Genomic DNA, 23,285 nt, shown 5'->3' on the forward strand with positions numbered 1-23,285 from the left:
GTCTTGTAATAATCCTAGTTTTGTAGCTGGGATTACGAAGTGGAGATGTGTTCAGAACTCAAAACAGCTTTCTTAGTCTAGAGCAACAAGTTGATAAGGCAATTGAACGAACCACCTGCCGGTAATTTGAATTCTAGTTATATATACATGTATATGTATCTGCTATTAGACTTTTTTGTTAAAAATACATACAAAGAACTTATAAAATCATGCCGAAAGGCTCTTAAAGAAAGAGATGAAAGCGGATGGAATAACTATGGGAAATGTAGAAAATCTGACAAGCAGACTTCCCATAGCTATTCCTTTGTTATTTAGTAACATAATAACATGAGAGCATTGTCTGATCTATATACATACGCGTAGATTCTATTTGGTCTATTCCAACTCTGAAGTACTTGCAAAAAGGTTGCTTGGGAACAAGAACAGCTGACTACGAGACTTTGACAGCAGCCGCCAAACCAAAAAACTTTTAAAGCCGACTGAAAAATTTGCTAAAAGTATTAAAAAGAAAGCTCTTTAAAGAGCCCCATAATAATATTGAAAGCTAAAAACTTTTGACCAGCCCTAATGGAAGTAGGGCGGAACCCAAAAAAGTCGACACGTATACAAATTGTTATCACTCGAGTAATTGAAATAGGCTTTTGTTCGAGGGTAAAAGAAAAGCACGCAGTAGACAAAGCCTTCAGCTGTATTAGAGAATAACAACAACTAAAACCATAATAATAATTGCGATAAGCGAAAACAATATTATCGGAACATATACCGAAAGAGAGAGGGAGAGAGAGGGCTAGGGACGGAGGCGAGTCCAGTTCCGAGTTCACTTCCTGGCTGTGGACAAAAGTTAATAACTGTGCCATTAAAGTTACGTCGAGGCCTATTATTATTTCATGACTTAAAGCTAACCGAACGAACGACGACAAACTCCGTCTCAGCAACTCCCAACAACAAATTTGAGTGTTCGTGTATTCGTGTTCGTAGCTCGTATGCTCGCTTTCGTGTTCGTGTTCGAGTTCGTTCGTTTAGGCACAGAAGACGCTGTTAGACAGAGAGGGCGAAAGAGAGAGAGCAAGAGAATTGAGTGCGGGCGCGGTGTAGAGTGGAGAGTAACAAAAGGAAGCCTTTGCGGTTAATTGCAGCGCCCTCTGTGAGTGTGCGAGAGTGTGTATGTGTGTGCCAGTGTGTGTGCTGTTTGATAGATAGCAAGATAGTTAGGTAGAGGGAGAGAAACTGGTGTAAGGGGAGAGAGCGCGGGCAGCGGCTGTTGCGGCTTGGACACGCGGGTCAAAGGCAGCGTTAAATGTCAATTGGGCCATTTCGGAGGGTTTGTTCGCATTGTCTGTGTGAGCTAAACAACCTGCAACAACAACAACAAGGCTTATACGTCATTTGTTAATTATGATATGCTACATATGATATCATTGATAGAAAATACACATGTATGTATGTATGTATGACTACATTGTATGTATGTATGAGATGTAGAAGTAGATGTAGATGTAGATATATGTATACATATACAATATAGTAGGTGTATATGTATGTATGCTCATGATTTATTATAGATATGCATACATATGTATATGTTTATAGCATACTTAGCATTAAAATTAAAACAGAATAACATGTTACATACATAAACTATTTTAAACGAATATTAAATCATTTCAACTTAGCTTGTATGGTATTCCATTTGTGCAGCCTATAATAGTTTCTAGTTTTAAGAATTCTCTGAGGTTTTTCAGTGGTGTTTCTTATAGATATATACATGTGAATAGAATAACAAATGTCTGTGTCTTGAGCCAAAGGGGAATTTCACAAATATCGATTTCTATATATTATGAATCCAAACAATACAAAATATGATTTTTAAATATTTCTCTTATATGGAGGGTCAGCTTTTATATATACGCATATTTTTTACATTTGTATGTAGGTATACCTTAGTCCTTTTAAGTTTTGTCTATAGTCGGCTTTCTACTCTGGATTTAATTCTGTGTATAACTTCCTTCATACAACTATCTCGACTCTTCTCTTCTCTTTATCTCTGTAGAGTTACTATTAACCAAAGCATATAGAAAGATTAAGACTTAATTTCTAACACTTTTTCCAGAGCTCAGGCTCTTAAGTTTTGTGTGTAACTTCCTTTACAGTTCGAATGTATTTCGCTTCAAGCACGAGCTATAGAGTCTATTGAACTTTGTTCTTTTAGCAAATATCGAATATCAACAAACATGCATTCATTTCTATGGTTGAGCAAAAGTCCTTCAAATTGATATGTCGTCACCTTTTATTACTGCTAATTTAATTATGAAATATGATAGATATGTCGGTATTTTGATATAACTGAGACAAGTCTTTAACCTAAGTCTTTATTAAGGGCTGGAATAGAGACTCCTTAACTCTCTGTATTATCAAAGCTAATACATTTGTTCTTATAAAGCCTGAGTAATGAAAGTTAGCTTATGAGTAGCCCATTGCAACCAAAGAGCGGAGAGAAGCTAAACGATATTAGATTTGAGATATGGACAAAAAAATATATATCCATATAAATGAGAAATGGAAGAAGATTATGTATTTCTTTTCGTTGTCTGGTTGTAGCTAGAATATTTAATAGATTGTTTGCAGCCAATCTAATTGGTGTACTCTGAAGGTCTTTTACAATTTCTATGATATATTACACTGATATACCTATAGTGAAATATAAATTCATATGTATTTCTTTTATGTCTTCAACTCTCAAAAAACATTTAAAACCAACATATTCCCATTTACCCCATTTAGTTATAGAAGAATATAACATCTAAAATAACCCTGAACTTGAATAGACAATTACCTAAGTGTTCTATCGGTCCAAGTCCTTTCAGACCATTGCCGCCCTACGGCCCACCCACGCTCAGTTTTAAGCGCACGACGAACAACATGCATTATATAATCATCATATTTCGCAAGTCATAAAACTCTCGAAAAATGGCAAATAACATCCATTATGCAATTGCAACAATGACATAGTGGCTTCATTTAATAACAGTTACTCCATCCGTCAATAATAAAATACGTCAAGGGAGGGCGGCCCCACGCCCCACACACACGCTGTGCACGCCCCCTGGCCGCTGGCTAATTAGTTAGCCAAATGTTTTTTCCCCTTTCTCTTCAGCTTCTTCCTTTTTATTCGCCCATATGAGCATTTTGCAACGGTTTTTATGGCTGCTGGCAAATAATAAAAACAACAAAAAAGCTCTTGTTCACATTTAAAGCGAGCGAAACGGGCGAGATTTAAAATAAATTATAACGTCATATTCCCAGGGGCGCTTTACGTAGCGCCGTTGTTGCTGTTGTTGTTGTTGTTTCGTTGAGTGCTTTACGCCGCCCCCTTTGGAGCAGCACTCACTCGACAACAGCAAGGCAACAGAGCGGGCAGAGAGCCACCCACTCAAACACACACAAACAAACTCACACACACACACACACATAGGCAGAGCTAAAGCGATGACGAGCGCTCGTCAACGTCGACACGCCAATTCCATATGTTACAACAGAGCAAGAGAGAGGGGCAAAGACAGAAAGAGAGGGTGAGAGAGAGAGAGGCGGAGGGAGCGTGGAGAGTTGAGCTGTTAAAGGGTGTGCATATAGCAGAGCATATATCAAGAACAGCAGCAACAGCGTCCAAACGGCGACGACCGCATGGCATGAATTCAACTTAACCTCAAACCATTTTTTGGGGCTACACTCAATAGCTCTCCGTGGGCATATGAATATGTGTTTGTGTGTGTATGTGTGTGTGTGTGTCTATCGGGGTAAAATACAAGCAGGCAGAGCTGAACTGAACTGAGCTGAGCAGCAGCAGCAGCAGCAACAACAACAACAACAGCAAAGAGCTGCGGTTCTGATAATTGAACATGTTTCCGTTGCCGCTGCCTTTGTCGCTGTCGCTGCTGCTGTAGCCGTCACTGCCTGCCGAGCCCTAAGCAGCGACCGCAGCTAGCGAGCCCTTTAGCATTTTTCGAAATTGCTTTTTGCCTGCTGCTTCTTCAGCCTTTTCGGATTTAGAGCTGTGAGCAGCACAGCAAACGAGCGAGCGCACGCCAAGCCCTTAACACACATACACACATGCACACACACACAGAGAGAGACATATATGTATATGTAGATAGAGGGACGTACAAACAGGCGCTAGCTACTCCATTTTGTATGCGCTGTTTTAGGGTGACCAGCGCTGACGTCAATAAGAAATTTTTATTGCCAGCTATTTGGTTGCTGATGAGCGAAGCTTAAGGTTTTTGCATTTGACTAACTCTTTTTTTTTAGTATTACGAGAGGTGATTCTTAAGGTGAACGTGTTACTGATAGTGCTGCGTATTAGATAAAATAGCGACATTTTAATTTGACCTTCGATATTTCAGTTAGTAGAGCGACGCACTGTAGATATTAGCTGGGTGTAGAATCTGGCTCGAAGGATAGCAATATTTATGCTTTGTATAGAAGAATATGTACATCTTATCTTTAAGTAAATATAAAAAGATTTTCAATTACATTTCAAGTCGATTTTATTTATAACTTGATTATTATCATTTCAAATTCAAATAACTCAAATCCCCATCAAAGGGCTAACAACTGTCAAGCTTTAAGCCCACATTTGCATAACCTGGTCACCCTGGCATGCGTAAACGTTTCACTGTTAGAGACAAACAGAGACATGTCTAATGAATGGGCTGTTACCTCATGCATTCTAATGAAGGTGGATAGAGCTAAATACGCAATACGCAGGACACGCACATCAGACCGAACACGGACAGGGACAGGGACGGGGAAAGGGACAGCGACAGGGACAGGGCAAACGGACATGTCCGTGCAGGACAGGGTTGGACAAATAGAAATGTGGAAAGAGAAACGAGAAACGAGAAACGTGCAACGTGTAATGATAGGCCCATTTTCATATGCATATTTTATCAACTATTAGCAGCGACGCGGCGAAACTTGTAGCAATAATTGATGAAGGCAATTCGAGGCGCCACAGCAACCAAACAAACACAGCGAGAGGGAGAGAGAATAAAACAGAGATGTAAAAGTGTTCCCCTGAGGCGAAGCTACTGCAAAAGCTAGCCCAATGTCAAAAACATACAAACGTACACACTCACACACACATTTATACATGCATACAGAAGTCAGCGTAGGCAGCAGAGGCAGCAGTAACAGTATTCGCAATCATAAAATGTTAGCTTTATGTGCGCGCGTTTATCCTTTAATATTTTTAAAGCCCACACAAAATGCTAAGCCCACACACACATACATATATAGACAACCCACACGTATACACACGCATACACACAGTTACAACGTGCAGAGAGCATGAAGGCTTTATAAAAATTAAATATTTGCCCAGGAGAGCCGCCAGTGCGGAGCGGACTAGCCAAAGTGAAAGGCACACACACACCCACAAGGAGCGAAGAGCAAATAGCAAAAGTACAAAAACTGAAATAGAAAAAAAAGTTTTCAGCGTGCAAAGCGAAACATTTTTTTTTTACTTTTCTATTTTGATGCGCTGTCCTCGTTGCGGGCGCTGCTGCTGCTGCTCTCAGTTGTTGTTTGTGTGGTGGGTGGTCCGCTCTCTTTCTCTCTCTGCTTGGCTGGCGCGTGCTTTACGCTCGTTGTGTGCCTGCCAGTGCTTGAGGCGTCACACACATACACACACACACACACGCATACAGCTGCACTGCTCAGCGAATTTTTGTTTGCTTTTGACTTTTTATGTTAAGAACATTACAGACATTGCACACACACTTTCGTTGGTATTGTTGTTGCTGTTATTGCTTTACTGTTGTTGCTGTTGTTGTTGCTGTGTGCATTTGTATTTCACTTCCATTTGGGGTTGGCTAACGCTCCTTTTTTGCGTTGTCTGTGTCCCTTGTTTCCGTCCACCCTCTGCTGCTGCTGCCTGTTGTCATTTCCATTTTATTCGACTTTTTATTTTTATTATATTTCGAGATTTCGCCTCTGTTCGCTGTCCTTGTGTATTCCCCAAGGCTTCAATTATGCCATTTAATGATTGGTTCAGGCAACCAGCCTCGCAGCTACAATACCATTTAGTCGAATGCTTTTTATGCGCACACCTTGACGAAACGGTATTCGAACATGTGCACAGATACCCTGCGCTCTATCTTGATCTATGTGCGGACCTTAAGTGGTATCTTATAGTTTGTCAACCAGTTTACAAAGTAGCAAAATTTTGAGAGGAAAACAAACTTTATGGAAAATTACGTTTGTTTTGCAAGCAAAAGCATACTTGAACAGGAACTTGGCTAGAAGAGTCTGAAAAACCTTTTGTGGCAAATGTAATGTTTGTTTATATAATACATATTTGGAAAGCTGTGCAAATATTATAATATTTACATAACTATATGTAATAAATGTGTGATTTGCATCATAGGTAAAGCCATCATCTTTAAAAATGGGTTTCTTCTCTTTAATTTTGAGTAACAACAAAAGTATGTCAAAAACCTACATACAAGAAGCTCTAATATTGTCGATAGCCTATATAGCAGAAGCCTTACATTCCATAAAATCAATCTATCTTGACTTTCTACAGAACTCTTTAACTTACTAAAACATTGATAATGGTTGCTAACTTCAATCCAATTTTTAATCATGCCATTTTCGGCTGGTTTTTGCTTGATGAGGCTAACGAGAAGACAAGAAACATAAAACATAGCATAGATGTTGAAAGTACATATTTGGTCTGATAAGCAAGCTATGCCATATAAAATCCTTAAATCCGAACTTCAATGTTTTTAAAAAATGCGATAGCAGACCAATAGCCTAGACAGACATATGCATATAGAGTCCTTTCTTCGGACAGAAACTCGCATTCGTTACATATTTTCGGCTACTACATTTCCAAAGTATAATTCTTCACATCTTTTATATGATTTCTATATATTAAGCATCAGTCTTTTTATAAAATAGAAAATACTTTTTTTTTAGCCCTGGACAATTCAGTAATCCGTTCATGCTGTTCGCGCTCAGGAGCTTATGCCAATCTTTCCAAAACGTAAATCTATTAGATTGACAAAATATTTAATAATCTGTTTTGTTAGATGATTTCATATAAGTGAAAGGTTAACAAGAAAAAGGTATTCGGGTAGTATATATGATAGCTGATAAAAAGATGTGATATAGCGTATGATTTAGAGATATGATGTTTGCCAACAGCTCTGTCAATTTTAATCTTTGGATAAGACAATGCGACAATATTTGATATTTGAACAACATTCCACCTAGAACGACGACTTCACACTCCACACTGTGTATAGCGCCCCATGCTTGCATCATATCCTTTAACAAGCAACTCTTCTGCTCTCAATTACTCATACTTCTGATCAATTCATTATTTGGCTATGCTAACAAAAACGATTTGTTCTGCATGGTCCCCGAGGAGCGATAGTGGAATAGAGACTTAGAAATCCACTCGGAAATGCATCAGGCATCCAATTGAGCCGAGCTGAACTTCAATTCTATTTAATTGACACGAAGTCTAGCATTAGACAGGCGGAACTGCAAGTTTCCCCAACGGAGGCATCAACGGCATCAAAGAACGTTGCACGTTGCACGTTCCGAGTTGATTTATGGTCATGTCCCAAAAACTTAGCACACCTTGTGTGCGAGTGTATGCGTGCATGTGTGTGTGTGCATGTGTGCGCGTGTGCTTTAGTGTTTGGTGTTTGCCGTCGGCTTGCTGTTCGAGTTCTCATTCCCCTTCCCATACCCATTGTGCCTTTCCCACGTCGCTCTCTCTCTCTCTCACTCTCTCGCTCTGGCTCTCTGTTCGGGGACTTAATATATTAATCAAAGGCATGAAATCTTTATCAAGTTGTCATGTGGCATACGACTGACAATGAGACTTGAGTCTGCAGTTGGAGCTGGAACTGAAACTGGAGCTGAAGCTGGAGCTGGAATGAAACCCGTTTGATCCTTAACACGCACGGATTTCATGTTGTTGTTGCTCTTGTTGCTGTTGTAGTTTGCTCTCATTCTCATTCACATTTGCAATTTGCAATCACAATCGCAGAATTGCACAAGCCAAAAAATAAGTTCAACTATCCGTTAATCGAGGGCCGCTCCATAAATAAGCAGAATTATTCTTATCTAAATGTAACTGCGAGAGTAAAGAGTAAACATGATTTAGTTACATATCTCGGTCTCTCTGAAGAAAGAAATCGTTAGTATTGCAATATATGAGGAAGAATTTTAATATATTCCAGATTTCATTTAGATATATCAATTATTTAGCGTCTGTTAACTAATTCAACTTTAAGAATGCAAGAATGAGCTCTAGGTCAGCTCTAGGGCAGCTCTAGGTCAGCTCATAGATGTTGTCTTAGTTCAGTTGAGTAGCTTAAGCTCTAAACATATTTCGAATTTCAGTAGGTGATTATATCTTATCCTAGGATAACACCATCAAACTTTCACTCCCAGTACTATTTCTACTACAATTTCAACATCCACTTCCACTTTTACTTATACGTATACTTCTAATTCTAAAATGTACTGTAATAATAATTACAGTCCATAGAAAAATTCGGTTGAGTTTTAAAATTTAAGTTTTACAATTTTCAATTCCTGTGCTCTTAGTTCTATTATAAGACTTTTTAATGGTGATCTGATAGATACATATATAGATTTACAAGGTGATAATCGTATAGAGATAGCTTAGATATCAAGAAGAAGAGAATACTATGGCCTATATGTTCACTGAAGACATTTAGAAATAAATAGACACAGATATAATAACTCTAAACATCTTTCAATCTCCAGATCTCTCTCTTTTTCTTTGTCTTTCTCTCTCTCTCTCTCTCCCTCTCTCTCTGTCTTTCTCCCTCTGTATGTCTCCCTCTCTCTCTCTATCTACTTTTTCATATCATCCCTCCAACTCTTTGATTTACCACACAGACTTTAAATCCTATTAAAGCTAAATCCAAGTCTTCAACTCTTAATGTCAACATCCTCAGTTCTCTCTCTCTCTCTCTCTCTCTCTCTCTCTCCATCTCTCCATTTCTCCCCTGCTCTCCACTTCAGTCATATTAGTTGCACAAATTCAGTGTATAAATATTTATATTCTCTTCGCTGGAGGTCTGCTAGACCCCTCCCATATGTGTATTATGTCTCGGGTTTACACACTTGAACGAGCCGCGCCAGCAGACAACAATTTGCAATTCGCAATCCGCAATTCGCGATTCTCGCAATTGAAGTCCGTCTAGTGCGAATTATTTTGCAAGCAAACTCTACAAAATTGTCACAAGATTTCGTTTCGGCTTTGGGTTTGGGCTTGGGTTTGTGTCTTGCGATCCGTTTCCAATCCGTTTTGGCGCTGTGGCGGCAAGCATTAATATTCACATGTCGTTCATTGGTATGCGCGACCAGTTGCGGCACGAATGAAATGGAAACGGGTGAGCGGAGAGCGGAGAGATGGGAGGGCCAATGCCGAGCAACTGGCACGGGGTGGAACGTGTGGGACGGTGTACGGCGCACGGCAGGCGCAACTGTGCCGGCCCTGAATACCGACTACCCAGTTCCAGTGTGCCATTCCCATTCACCCGTTTCCCCGCTCACCCGCTCACCCATTACCCATTCCCGATTCGCCTCTCGCTCGCTGCCTAAACAGGCCGTTCCCCGTGCTTGCTGTCTTTTTTCTGTTGCCCTCCTTCTCCCCCTCCTCCTGCTGTGCGCCTATCCACGCTCTGCTTCCACCTGGACACAAAACGCGCTTTAGGCTGCATAAACTTATTCGTCGCTGTCGCTAACTAAAGCCGAAGCGGCTTTTCAGCCTTAGCTACAGCTCCCAGCCTCTGCCTCTGCCTCTGCCTCTGCCTCTGCCTGTGTTTCTGCCTCCGTCGTTGTCTCTCTGCCTTGGCCTCTGTCTCAGCCTCAGCTTTGACTGCGTCTCTGTCTCCGACTGGGCCTCAAAACTGGTTCCATTTATGCAAGTTGCTTCGCTGTTGTTGTTGACGACGCTTTTGGTATTGTGTTAGTTGTTGTTGTTGTTTTTCTTCTTCTTTGTTATTGTTGTTGCTGTTGTTGTTGTTGTTGTAGCTGCGGCTGGCTTTCGCATTGAATTTTGCACCTCGGCTTTTGCCGCAGATACATTTTACTTATCGGCATCTAAATTCAGACACTGTCATGCAGTTCCCCCAGCTTTTCAGCTCTCAACTGCTGTGCCCCAGTCGCCCAGCTACCTCAGTCTCCAGTCTCTGTCCCCAAGCTCTGCCTCTGCCACTGCCACTGCTACAATCGCGATTTGCCCAGTCCGGGACACGGGCTATGTTTGGCCGTTTCGGGGCAGCAGGATGAGCAAATAGCGCCGAAATATGCACCGAAAAGTATCAAATTTCAGTTGAAAACAACAAGCCAGAAAAGTTGTTAGCTCGACTTGAAGATACCCTATAGGCACACGAATTGATTCTAATCTCATAATCGACTTATCTGAAATTGGAATCTTACATAAAAAGTGTAAGTAACTTGGGGAGTTACAAGAGAATACCTAAGTGGTTATTGGAACCAAGCATATCATTCTTTCCTTTCAGAGACTGTAGCCTATGTGTTACATAAGAGACTATAGATAGTCTATTATATTCCTTTGTTATCAAATCTTTTCTTATACAATGGCTTGTCAAATCTACAGGGCATAAGGGGTATATATGTATCTATATAGCTGTGCTCTTTCTTAATGTCCACGAAAAAAGGTAAACAATAAAAAAATCTATAATCCTTAATTGAATCTGACTCTAAATTGACAGTATTATTACATTGCTCACATTAGCTTTATAACTGTCAATTTACTTATCATTAGCATAGTCATTATTATTCTCATTATGATTATTATTATCAGAGCCACTAACTGCAGAATATTACTTTGTAGCATCATTTCAACTTTGATCTTTAAGCTTCATTATCGTTATATTCTATTTTTCATAATCATTAACATTGTTATTAGCATTCGCACTTTTCATTATTATTAGCTTTAGCATTAGAATTACCTCGAACAATAAAATTTTCATTTCGATTTTCAATTCAAGTTTCATAATGTTAAAGAATATCTTTATCATTATCATTATCATTATCATTATCATTATGCAATGCCACGTTTATTTTCATGTTCATTATCATTCTCATTCACACAGCCATTATTATTTGTATATTCCTTTCCAGTCGTTCATTATCACATTCATAGCCATTACCATTAGCAATACAATTATCATTATCATCTTTGCATTGCTTTCGCATTGCTTTTCCCTTTCAAGTCTCAATTGCTTTTTACTTTGTAGAATTTATTCACAATTTGTGAATTCATTTGGCGAGTTAATAAAGTCAACTGTGAGTGTGATAAATAAAATTGGCACTTCTGCTTCCTCTTCTTCTTCCTCCACTTATTCTTCTTCTTCTCGTACTTCCATATATATCTCGGACGACGTAAACATCCGTTGAAACTGTTGTTGGACGTTGCCTTGGCAATTGGAATTGAAATGATTTCTTTGTTTACTTTGGCAGCTTCTGCTGCTGCTTCTTCTTCTTCTTCTACTACTTCAGCTGGGCAGTTCCGCAGAGACTAGGGATGTGTGTGGGTGTGTGCATAAGTACTTATTATATATGTACACACATATATATAGAGATATATACAGATGCATAGGGCCTTCAAAAGACAAATACTTTACCGAGATTCGAGATTCGTTGATGTATCTCGTTTGTTTGTTTGTTTGTAGCACGCAAATGAAGGCCTTTTCTTTTTGTATCTGCTATTTAGATATACACACATACACTCACAGATAGAGATATAGACACTTGTTTATACGATTAACTTTCTATGCTGTACATTAAATTTAATGAGCTTTCGTTTCATTTCGAATGTTTATCAACAACATAAACGAAAGTGATTCAAGGCATAATTTCAGACTCTCCACTAAATCTTCAATGAGTTATGAGTCGAGGAAACAATATCAATGAGAAAAGCTTGTTTTTTGGCCAATTTACATATATATGTAATCAATTTCTTTACACGTTTATTTAAAATTCAGGTGTTGCAAGCGGAAAATCTATATGAAGCTCTTATCTCAATACTTTATTACGATATCCACTTACATGATATTCAAATGTTGAATGCACCTTGGCCGCCATTTTGTTTGTAAGTGTTGGTAAAGGCTGTTTTCTAATGCACTAAGAGCTTATAAGCATACAGCTTGAAATTTGGATTTGTGGAGTTCATATAGAGATTGAATTGAGACTTGATGATAAAAAAGAAATTTGTATACAGGTCTGTAGGTCTAATTGTTCGGTAGTTGGTTAAGCCAGTGAAATCTATTCTATTAATATTATTACAGTTAAGTTATGGCTTCGAACCTTCAATCAATTCATTTTAAAGGATGAACTAAGCCTGGTATTTTTATTATTCTATAATTTGGCTTCGTAAAAATTATAATTTTGCAATAGGTATGGAGTATGCTTAAAGTATATTTGATATAGGTAATACGGGTCAATAGCAGAGACAATCTACCTCTCTCCGTTTATCATCTTTCCAACATATAAGGATATGCTGCAATGTGGTTCAAGAGTTACATGGTCGTAGAGATCTGTTAAGGTATGCAGCTCAGGGTGATTAACCGACTACAACTTGAGCTGAATGCCTTACCCCTAAGACTATAACTATAGAATGAATTGTTGGCTGTTTGATGCTGTTTGATTCAGATAGATAATGCATTATCGAGCTCCACAGAAGGTAAAGTAAGCTAGAAGCTAAGAAGCTAAACTTCTTAACTCAAATCGAACTTCAAAAAGTCTTTTATTTTATAGATACTCCTCCTACTCTTTACTTTGTCATTTAAAGACTTGTAAAACTCTGCTGGATTCATTTTTTTCAAATTCATATTATAAATATCAATAATGTTACCTTCCCTCCAGCTCACTTCTGGTAGACCTTTCAATAGTTACTTGAATACCTAACTACCTCTAAAAACTGTCTGGATCATCCATGCCCAATCTGAAACTTTCCATATAGCCAATACTCAATTTTCTTAACTGTACAAAGCAATAAAACTCAAATGCCGTCGAGACAAATGTTATTTGTGGGCTTTGTAAACTTTTTGGAAAAGTTGTACGTAAAAGTTAATTGATTTATATTTTTGACATTTTCCATAGAGCTGAAATGGTGCTGGTTGGAGTGGCGTGAGGGGCACAATGGAAAAAAGAGAAGGTGCACCATAAAAGTTGCAGCTCCAGAGACCTTTTCGTGACAAATGCCGGAAAGTCGACATCGACGTATTTTTTGTGCCTTTTGCTTCGGCTGTAGCTGTGGGACTTGAGAGTTTTGCAAAAGTTACTTAATCATGAGCTTCAATTAGTGCAGCTATGTGGTACAGTGGGTACCCAACAGCGACGAACGGCGGCGGCAGTGGCGGCGGCTGCTGCCGAACGTTTCGTGCCAAGAGCATATTTTGTCGATGAGGCGAAGGCAAAAATAAAAATGGAGTGTCACGGCTGTCGCACACAAGGCAAAGGCAACAACAGCAACAAAAGAAAAGAAAAAAAAACATAAATGAAATATATAAAAAGAGAGGGCGGGTAAAAGAGAGGGTGTGTGCGTGTGTGTGTGTCATCAGCAGACACAGCATTTGTGCGCTCATTGTTGCTGTTTTTGTACACGCGCGGCAAATTGGCCGCTTGGTTCGCTCTGTCTCAACGAGCCGCTTCCGCCGCTGCCTTTGTACAGAGCGACACCCACTCGCCGACTGCCGACTGGCAAACTGGTGAGACTGTGAGACTGGGCCCCAACCGCTAGCTTAACCGATTGCACTTACTCGCACGCTTGTTCGTGCTCGCGCGCTCGCTCTCGCCCTCGCTCTCACTCATACTCGCTCTCTCGCTCACGCTCTGTCTGGCTGTGAAACTCCACCTCTGGCCCCTTGGGAGACTCACACTCTGTCTATGCAGCTCTCTGGCATTCGGCTTGCACTCGGGTTGTCTGTTGTGGCTTTGCTTGGCATTCGTGCGGTGCGCTCGCTGCTCGGCGCTCTGTTCGGCGTCTTTCATCAGCATATTTTCGTGTTTATCGCTGAGTGATGAAAATTATGTTGATGACGTTTGCACACACAGCAGACGACGACGACGACGACGGCGTTGTGGCTGTCTCTCAGTCGCTATGTCTGTCTGGCTGTGTGTGTATGTGTGTGTGTGCGCTCTGCACGTCGTCACCTCCAGCATTCTGCCCACTCTTCCCTCCTCTCTCCTACTCTTTCTCTCGCTTTGCCCCTAGCGGCGACAACTAGCGAAAGTTTGTGCTAAATTGGAACATCAGCATTTTGCTTCTGTTTATTTTCATGTTTGCTTTGCCTTTGCGTCAACGTCAGCGCCAGCGTCAGCGGCAGCGCCATCAAAAGCAGACACAACTACAAAAAAGCAGGCCTATAAACAACGGTTAAATCTTTTAAATGCAGTTATTTATTTTGTCTGTACATATGTATCTATGTATGCATGTCTGTCTGTATGTATTTGCATATTTTTATTATTCACATTCTGCTGTTTGACCTTCGACATTTTAAGTTTTGCCGCTTATCATTTGCGTTCTCTTTTTGCTTCAATTTTGCACTGCATCGCATTGCGTGTGTATTTGTAATTATTTATTTATAGAAGCCTTTACTGTCAATCAACTCTACTTAGTACACTTTATACATATGTACATAGGTATTTAGTATACTTAACATTGTAATTAAATAAGATTGGATGTTAGTCATAGGTATTTGTACTATACTAAATCCAACAGCTTATTATTATTTATATATAGAAAATGCTATGTGTATATAATATGTACAAGTCATACACAAGATATCTTTATCATCTATCTATAATTCAGTGCAAGTTACTACTAAATTTAGACTGAATATCAGATTTATCCATACACACAGTATGTCTTAACTTATCGAAAACAACAGGTATAGGGAATAGAAAGTAAGTAATATGCATATTTTCACCCATGAAAAATAATGGAGGCTGTTGGACTTAATTCATCTCTCGCTTTATCCATGTTTTCTTTTAGCTTCTGTTCCTGCATAAATCTATTAAGTCTATATAGTTTCTACGATTATTTTGCATTCATAGTAGACAACATAGTAAACAACATTTCGAGCTAATAATATCTAAGTTTAAAGTAATCTACATATAACAAAATGGCGCTGCGATTGTAATACAGTTATAGCACTCAAATATATGATAAGAGTACAAGAATCAACCCAGAGAATCTAGTTTAGTTAGCTTGAATCGATATCAAATTATGACTTTAGTGTTTCACAGTCCATAAAGTCCATTCAAAATCATAATCTTTAAAGTTTATTTCCATTCGCTAAATTTGCCATAACAAGAACTTTATCAGAAGAACGAGTCGCCAATGCCTTGTGGTATGTGTATATAACATTTCGTAGATATATGTATTTAGCGACTACTTGAATATATTCCAATCGTGGAGAGTAATAGTTTCTCTTTTTATAGATTTGTTATCTATGAATAATTTATAGTTTTCAATTATTTATGAGCAATTGTATATCATGCTATATTTTGAAATGATCTAAAGGATTACATCATCTGATTCTTTGAGAATTCTTGGGGTACTAAGATATGTTTCGTTATTTTTGACTAATTTAAGCTTGATAAAGTTTAAATAGTTCTTCGAAATGACCAATATTATGGAAAAAGTTCTCAAAACATTCTCTTATCCTCTGAGGTATTCTGCGTATATCCCAAAGCTTTCACTTGGGAAAAGCGTGAATTTCTGATAGAAACATAAACTTAATTTCTAATTATCAGGGTTAAAAATAAATAATTTTTAAAGTCTTTTTTATTTATCGATGCAAGATTTATACAAATGAAAGTTAGCTAAAGATGGATAGATAAGAAGATTAGGATCCCAGCTGCAGCTTTTGGTTATCTGCATAGACAGCAGACATTCATTTTGTGCGAAACAGCCAAATAAATCAAACGATTTATGGCCCTAACAAAAAGAGTTAGCCAACTTTTCAGACCAAACTAAAAACAATGGAATAAATGCGCCGCAGTTGCCAAACCTATATAATGATAAAAGCAACAACAACAACAACAACAAAACAATAATCGAAAATAATAAAAATAGTTTAGAGGCTTATTTTTGCGTCTTGCTTTTATTATTATTATTATTATTATTATTATTTGTTTTTGTTTTCGTTTTTGGCTAACGTTCGAGTTTCGTTCAATTACGAACCTGAACGCGAGCCGCAGCGATTGAGAGTGCCGAAAACGTTGGCAATGCGCTGTTGCCGTTTTTCAGTCGCTGCACAGCCAAAATGAAGCAACAACAGTACACACACTCAGACAGCACAGCAGCGCAGAGCTAAGCATAACAAAAAGTGGCGCGCTTATAAAATTTTCCGCGCTTTTCTGTTTTGAATCAAAATCCGCACTCACACATACACACACAGCCAGCGAAACCGAAGTTCGTATTCGGGCGCGCAATCGTACGCTCTCGTGCTCACACTCTCTTGCGGCGAATTCGTCAACGACCGCTCTCTCATTCGAAATTCGAATATAATATTGAGTTCGAATGAAGTATCTTGTCAGTCACTGGTGCTGCCGATTGCAACGTCACGAAAAAGGTCACACACAACACATACATTTAAGCACACACATACACATATCGCTCGCATACGAACGCATTTTACTATAATTCAGTTTTGCGTTTGCCGTTTGCGCTGTTGCCAGACTTCATCATTACGCAGCATGGCGAAAATTCAGTCGTCATTTGTAGATTGTTGCTGTTTGCCAGTTTGTTGCCGACAGCGAACGTCGTGGAATGGGAAAAGGTAAGGGTGTCAGAGAAGGATGAGGGGAAGGGGATAGGCAGGAGGATGGCGCGGCGCTGCGTTGCGAATGGCGCCATTTATGGCGATTATTAAGTTAACGCTTCTATTGCTGCTGCTGCTGTTGCTCTTGTTGGAATATTTGATGAGTTTTTTTTTTTTATGGTTCCACGCTGCCCCTCCCTAACGGCACTGTGTGTGGTGCTCACGCCCACACACACAAGGCGTCATAATGAAAAGTGTCGCCTATCAAAATCGCAATTACGTTCTCGCTTTGGGCCCTTGTCCATTATCGTTAGCTGGCGCTGTTTTTATGACTTTTCATTTAACGTTCTGTGGCTGAAAATGCGTTTGTTTATTACCGACATCTCTGCCTCCCTCCTCGCCCCGCCCTCCGCACCGACTATGCACTCTCATTTATTTATAATTATTTCAACGAATGCCTTCCGAAAGCTTCGTTCGGCTTCGCTTTGCGGTTCGCTAAGTGATAAATTTAATTATAGCATTTTTGCGTGTCGCTGTGGCATTTCGATTCCGAGCGTTTTGTTTTCAATTAAAGGCTGAAAACAAATATTTAGCCAAACGGAATGTTAATTAAATTAAGTTTTTCGATTTGTGGTTATTCGCTGTCTGCTGTCAGCTGCCTTGCAGCTGTGACGTCAGTCATTAGCTTGATGCGACGCCATTTTATGTAAGTCGAAAGCAGCAAATGATGCGTGTGTGCTACTATTATAACTGTATTTACACAACACACTTTGTGGGGAGTAGAAAGTGAGCGGCAAGGCGAATTGATGACGCGTCACAGCTCGCAGTGACAGCGCCGTGACAGCGCAGCGACAGCGAATTATGATTATTGAGTGCGCTCATCTTCATAAGCTGACATCAGTCACAGCGAATCCACTGATCGAAGCGATGCGTCGTTCTGTACAGCTAGGATATGAGGCTGTCTCTGTTGCTCTTAGTTGGTGCGATGAGAGCTTTATAGCTGCAACTGGTTAGATTCTTATAAGAATTTCCATAATTAACGTAGACACTCTCAATATATTACTCTATTCTTGCCTCTCTCTAAATCTCTCCCACTCTATAGCAATAACTAGAACCATGCCTAATACGAATTTGTTGAAAAACTCAGCTGCTAATAAAATGCCATGAAATATGCAAACCCAAAAGTATTGAAGGCGAAAAAAGAAGAACCGAATTTGTAGTTTTTTGCTACCGTGAGCCACTTGCACAGTTAACGGCACTTTCGACAGCTCATTTCATTAAAAATGGTGATTTGTGTGGCAAGCGAAGTGCCGCCGTGCAATAAACTAAAAAGCCCAGGCGGACGCAGAGCCTCAACGGCAACGGCAACGGCAGCTTCAGCTCCGGATTTTGTCTGTCAAGAGCTGTGAGTCACAGCAGCAGGAGGCAAGGGCGTGGCAGGTGTCATGGTTCTGCCGTTGAGGCCATTTTATTGCCGGCTAAAACGAGAAAAAATGAGAACGAAAGCGAAGCGGGGAGACCGAAGCAGGATAAAACACGACTTGCAGCTGCGTCTCGGCTAATGGCTAAATAATTGAGTGATAATTGATTGATTGTAACTCGAATTTGATTTACCTGCACGAAATGTTCTGCCAGCAGAGGTATTTCTTTGGAAAGGGGAATCGGATGTGGGAACTGTTCCATGTGGATGAGTGTGTGGAGGAAGATGTGTAACTAAATATATATATTTCTAATGCTATTCAAATAATAATTAGAGAGAGAGAGAGAGAAGAGAGAAGAGAGAAGAGAGAGAGAGAGAAGAGAGAGAGAGAGAGAGAATATGCGAGTGACAGAGCGAGGGTAAGAAAAACTTATAATAAGGAGGGATGGGAAGAGAAAGAGAGACAAACAGATAGAAAGAGATGGGTAGAGAAAGATATATGGGTAAAAAAGATAGGCAGTGAAAAACTGAGAGATACAGAGAGAGTGAGACAAAGAAAGATAAATAGAAAGATAGATAGAGAGAGAATAACATACAGTACAAGCTCATATTAGGAAGAGAAAGATTATAAGGCAGAGGGACAGAGTAAAAGAGTAGGAGATAGAGAGAAATGAGACAAGTAGAAAGAGAGGTAGAGAAGGAAATATCTTTTTTGAAAAAGAAAGGGACAGAGAGAGAGGGAAAGAGAGCGAGAGGGTGAAATGATAGAGAAAGGGGCTAACATCTGAAAGTGCATACAGAAAGATATAGAGATGAAAATACATTCCTATACGAGCAGAAGTAACAGAGAGATGAGATATATAGAGAAAATAAGAGAGAGAGAGGGAGAGAGAGAACTGTCTGACTTCTTTTGTACATTTTACATTCCATCATTATTTAGAGTTCATTCAGTTCAGGATTTGCAATTTCAGTTGAAATTTGGTGTTTCCAATAAACTTACCCAACCACAGAGAAGGGAATGGGAGGATAGGTGCGCAAAATGTGATTACCAAGCAATTGAAATGAAAATGTTTATAAATTCAGTCACGTCGCACTTAAACGAACGCTTAAATTCATTCGCTCTCTTGCGGCGCAAGAGAGTGAGCTGCTTGCGAACCAAAGAGCCACATTGAATTTAGCTTCGCTTTGCGAGTGAAGAGAGCGTGCTAACCGGTTACCGAACGCTTGACGATGACAGACGAACGACCAACAATGCACGATTCGTCGGCAGCTGAACGCAAAACACGACCAATCCGTGGCGAGCCGAATCGTGCGAGCCGAAGCAGGCAAACGGCTGGCGATTGGGCGTTGCCTGCTTTGGGCTGCGATTCGGCCAAACGTTCGGGTTGCTCGGGCGTGGCCAGGGCCCAATGCATTTCGTTCGAGTGCAAAAAGGGGGCGAGTTTCTGTTTCTGTGCAGCGTCGTAACAGGAGTAGCCAGATACGCACACCCATACGCAGGCATGCATACACGAACATACATATGTACATACATGAGTGCACTTAGATTGTTTGTATTGATTGAGAAGTTTGACTGGTTTGACTAAGGAAAAACTAGAGCTAAAGGTAGAGCAGAAAGTTAGTTTGATATGAAATTAATGGCACTGCGAAGTAAGTGAATGGTATAAGTCTGACTTACAGTTACAGCAAGTCAAAGATATCATAGAGCGAAACAGTTAGTTGACCAAAGTACAGTCTCGATTTGGCAATTTGAAGCGTTGCCAAAGATTAAAGTTAGCAAAACGGGAACAATAATAGAAAGAAGATGAGGAGAGGTAGAGGCATAGCAAGAGTTGGAGAAACCCTCATTACTCATTATGAAAATGACACAAAGAAGAAGAGGAATCAGCAGAGAAACAAAAATAACCATTCAAAGTCAGCCATATGGAAAGATATCTTTTTCTTTTTTTTTCTTTTTCGAAGCGCTGCGCAAACAAATGGAACGTGTTTATGGGCGAGCGGAAAGAGCGGCGCAAAGCAGGGAAGAAAATAACATAGCGCGAACGGGCTGAACAAGGGAAAATTCCAAGTCGCCTAGGCAAGCAAGCGAGTGTGTGTATGGGTGGATTTGCCTGTGTATGTATGTATGTGTGTGTGTGTGTGTATTAATATAGCTAGCAGAAACTCGAGAATTCATTTTTATTTGGGGTTGCTTCGCTAATGCGTGGGCGCAGTTAGAGGTGGGGGGATTGCTCAAGTGGGACTATGTACTCGAACAAATTACGGGTTTGCTTTATGTAAATGCACGCAAGACTTTTGTTTGACTTGTGATTTATAAGCGGCGAGCGCACATGTGTGTGAAAAGCCAAAGTGTATGTTTGCTCAAATTAGCAGAAATGCGCAATAGACCAGCTAACAAGCTGCGCTAACTGTACATAAGTGAGCTGCGACTCTTTTAATGTCGTTGTTGCGTTATTTAATTATTTTTTGCTTTAGCATTTTTACAGCCTTAAAATCAACTGACGCCATTTTCGATAGATGAAAAAGTGCAGCGCTGTCTGGTTGAATTTTCGGCTAAGTACTAGGCGCCATCTATCAGGCGAAGCAAGCAGTATGCGCTGTGTTGTTGAGTTGAGCAATTGTGAACAGCGCATATGGGTTTGCGTCTCAGCTAAGTGGGTTGTTGTTTTTCTACGCTAGGTGTAAAGTTTCTTAGGCATGAAGTTGGCTGCGTTTAAGTTTAGTTAAGTTAAGTTGCTGTAAAAACCGCGGCAATTTGAAATTTCTTGAACTGAACGAACGTAGTGAATAGCTTAAATTTAAGTAAATTTCAGTTGTTTCTTTTAAATTCTGCATAGAATTTCAGTGTTATGGGCATGTAGGACATTTTAATTCGATATTCAGCTATTCAGTAGTTGTTTTTGTAGCGAATTGAATATTGCATTGAATATTGAATGTGTTTTCGCTTTACTTTAAGCTAGTAATTGAAATAGCTTGTGTGTTTGTCTGTTTGCCAGCTTCTGTTGCAACAATTAAATTCACACTAAGCCGCTCCAGCCGCACGACTCGTTCAAATTGCATTCAATTTATGGCCTTCGTGTTGCCAAAGTACTCGAATTTCCCGATTTACACATTTATGGCAATTGTATTTCAAAGGCTGTCCCCTCTCTATGTGTGTGTGTGTGATTGTGTGTAAAGGTGTTTGTGTGCACACACCTGTAATCCGGGGCAATTTATGTTCGGGTATTATCTACAAGTAATTGCCTTTCGATTTTCATAAAATTTCATTTGCAGCCAGCAAAGGCCCAAAATTTCAATGCATATTTTATGCCCAAAAAGGAGAGATGAAAAATCGCTGTTGTTGTTGTTGTTGTTGCTGAGATAAGTTGACTTAATCACTTTTGGCATGCAAATAAGGCTGCATGCAGCATGGCAACTGTGTGGCGATAAATAACGACGATTCTAATGACAGAGTTCAGAGTTCACAAAACGCTTCCCTGGCAAAGTTTCTCTTGTTGCCACTCATCAATATTGATTGCACTATGTGTGTGTGTGTGTGTTTGCTAGTGTATGTGTATGTGTGAGTGTGTGCAGGTGCCATGCTATTTTACAATTTTCGGCACGAATTTGTTATGCCACAAATCCCCAGCAGCGCTTGTCAAAACTGTGTTGCCTGTTGCCTGTTGCCAGCTTGCCACGCTGGCCAGAAGTGTGGCTGAGAACGGATTGGCCAACGCCCCCGCTTGCAATCAGCCAATCAGCCAATCATAAATAGTTCATTACGTTTGCACCGAACTGGCAAAGGGGCCAGCGCAGCACAGTGGGGCCAGGCGTGTGTGAAATGCGAGATGAAGATTATAAAAATATATGTTAATAATATAATTGAATTAAGGCTTGAATAAATTTGATATTTGGTTTTATTTTATATTATATTATACATTATTATTGGTTTATAAATAACTTATATATTTTATGTAAATTTTATATATTTATATGTTTTTATGTAATACTTAATAAATAAAATACTATCTTAACATGTATAAGATATTTATTAATATATTTAAGAGCTGCATGCATTACTTACAATAATAAATAAATATAAATATAAATATTATGTCTATAATACAAATTCGATTCCTATTCTAGGTTAATAAGGACACATCTATAATATCGATATAGATAACAGCAATTTGCTTTTTATCAAGCATACATATATACTAAAAATCCAGTTTTAATAGCTTTGATATATTTTTGAAATCTTTTATAATATTCCTATAAAATAAACTTTCCTCTTAAACTTAAACTAATGTATCAATTGCTAGTGTTATCGATAATAGTAAAATGCTGCAAATTTAAATGTCTTTTTTATATATATTTTTAATTGCATTTTAAATATTTCAAAAATAATTAAGATAAAATTTCTCCTCACCATTGTGTTTGCTCCACTGTGCCGCTGCAAAGTTTTGACGATTACAGTTGTGGGACAGCATAGAATAGTAGAGCAGGAGCAGAGAAAGCTTGTTGGGTGTTTTGGGAATTTGTAGCGCATTAGAGAAACATTTTCGAGTCAGACCAAGCGATGCGATGCGATGCGATGGGATGCGATGCGATGCATTGGCATTAATTTATCCAGTTTTGCAGATTGAACGGCGCAAACTGTTTGGCTTGTTGCATATTTGAAGCGATTGCAAAGGCGGCGGCTGCCCCACGTGAGATGAATTCTGTGGTGGGAGGAGGCGAGGGGACTGGTGGGGGCGCTGGCACGTAAACAGCTGAAAGCAGATTGTGAGAACGTGCTGCGAGTTCAATAATAACAAGTCCGTTATGGCTGATGCCAAATTGCTATTTATTAAAAATCAATGTGGCTGGCAACAAAATCAGCAGAATTTAACCAGGTGGCATGCTGGCAAGGTGGCAAGGTGGCAAGCTGGCAAGGTGGTGTGACATGCTGGTGGCAACTGTGTGGCATGGTGTTGCTGTCTCTGTCTGTCCCTGTCTGCGTGTGTGTGCGACATCTGCTGAGCCTCGGGGCCGCAGTG

This window comes from Drosophila arizonae, chromosome 5, assembly GCF_054131065.1.
Source record: "Drosophila arizonae isolate 15081-1271.41 chromosome 5, UAZ_ARI_1.0, whole genome shotgun sequence".
Lineage (NCBI taxonomy): Eukaryota > Metazoa > Arthropoda > Insecta > Diptera > Drosophilidae > Drosophila > Drosophila arizonae.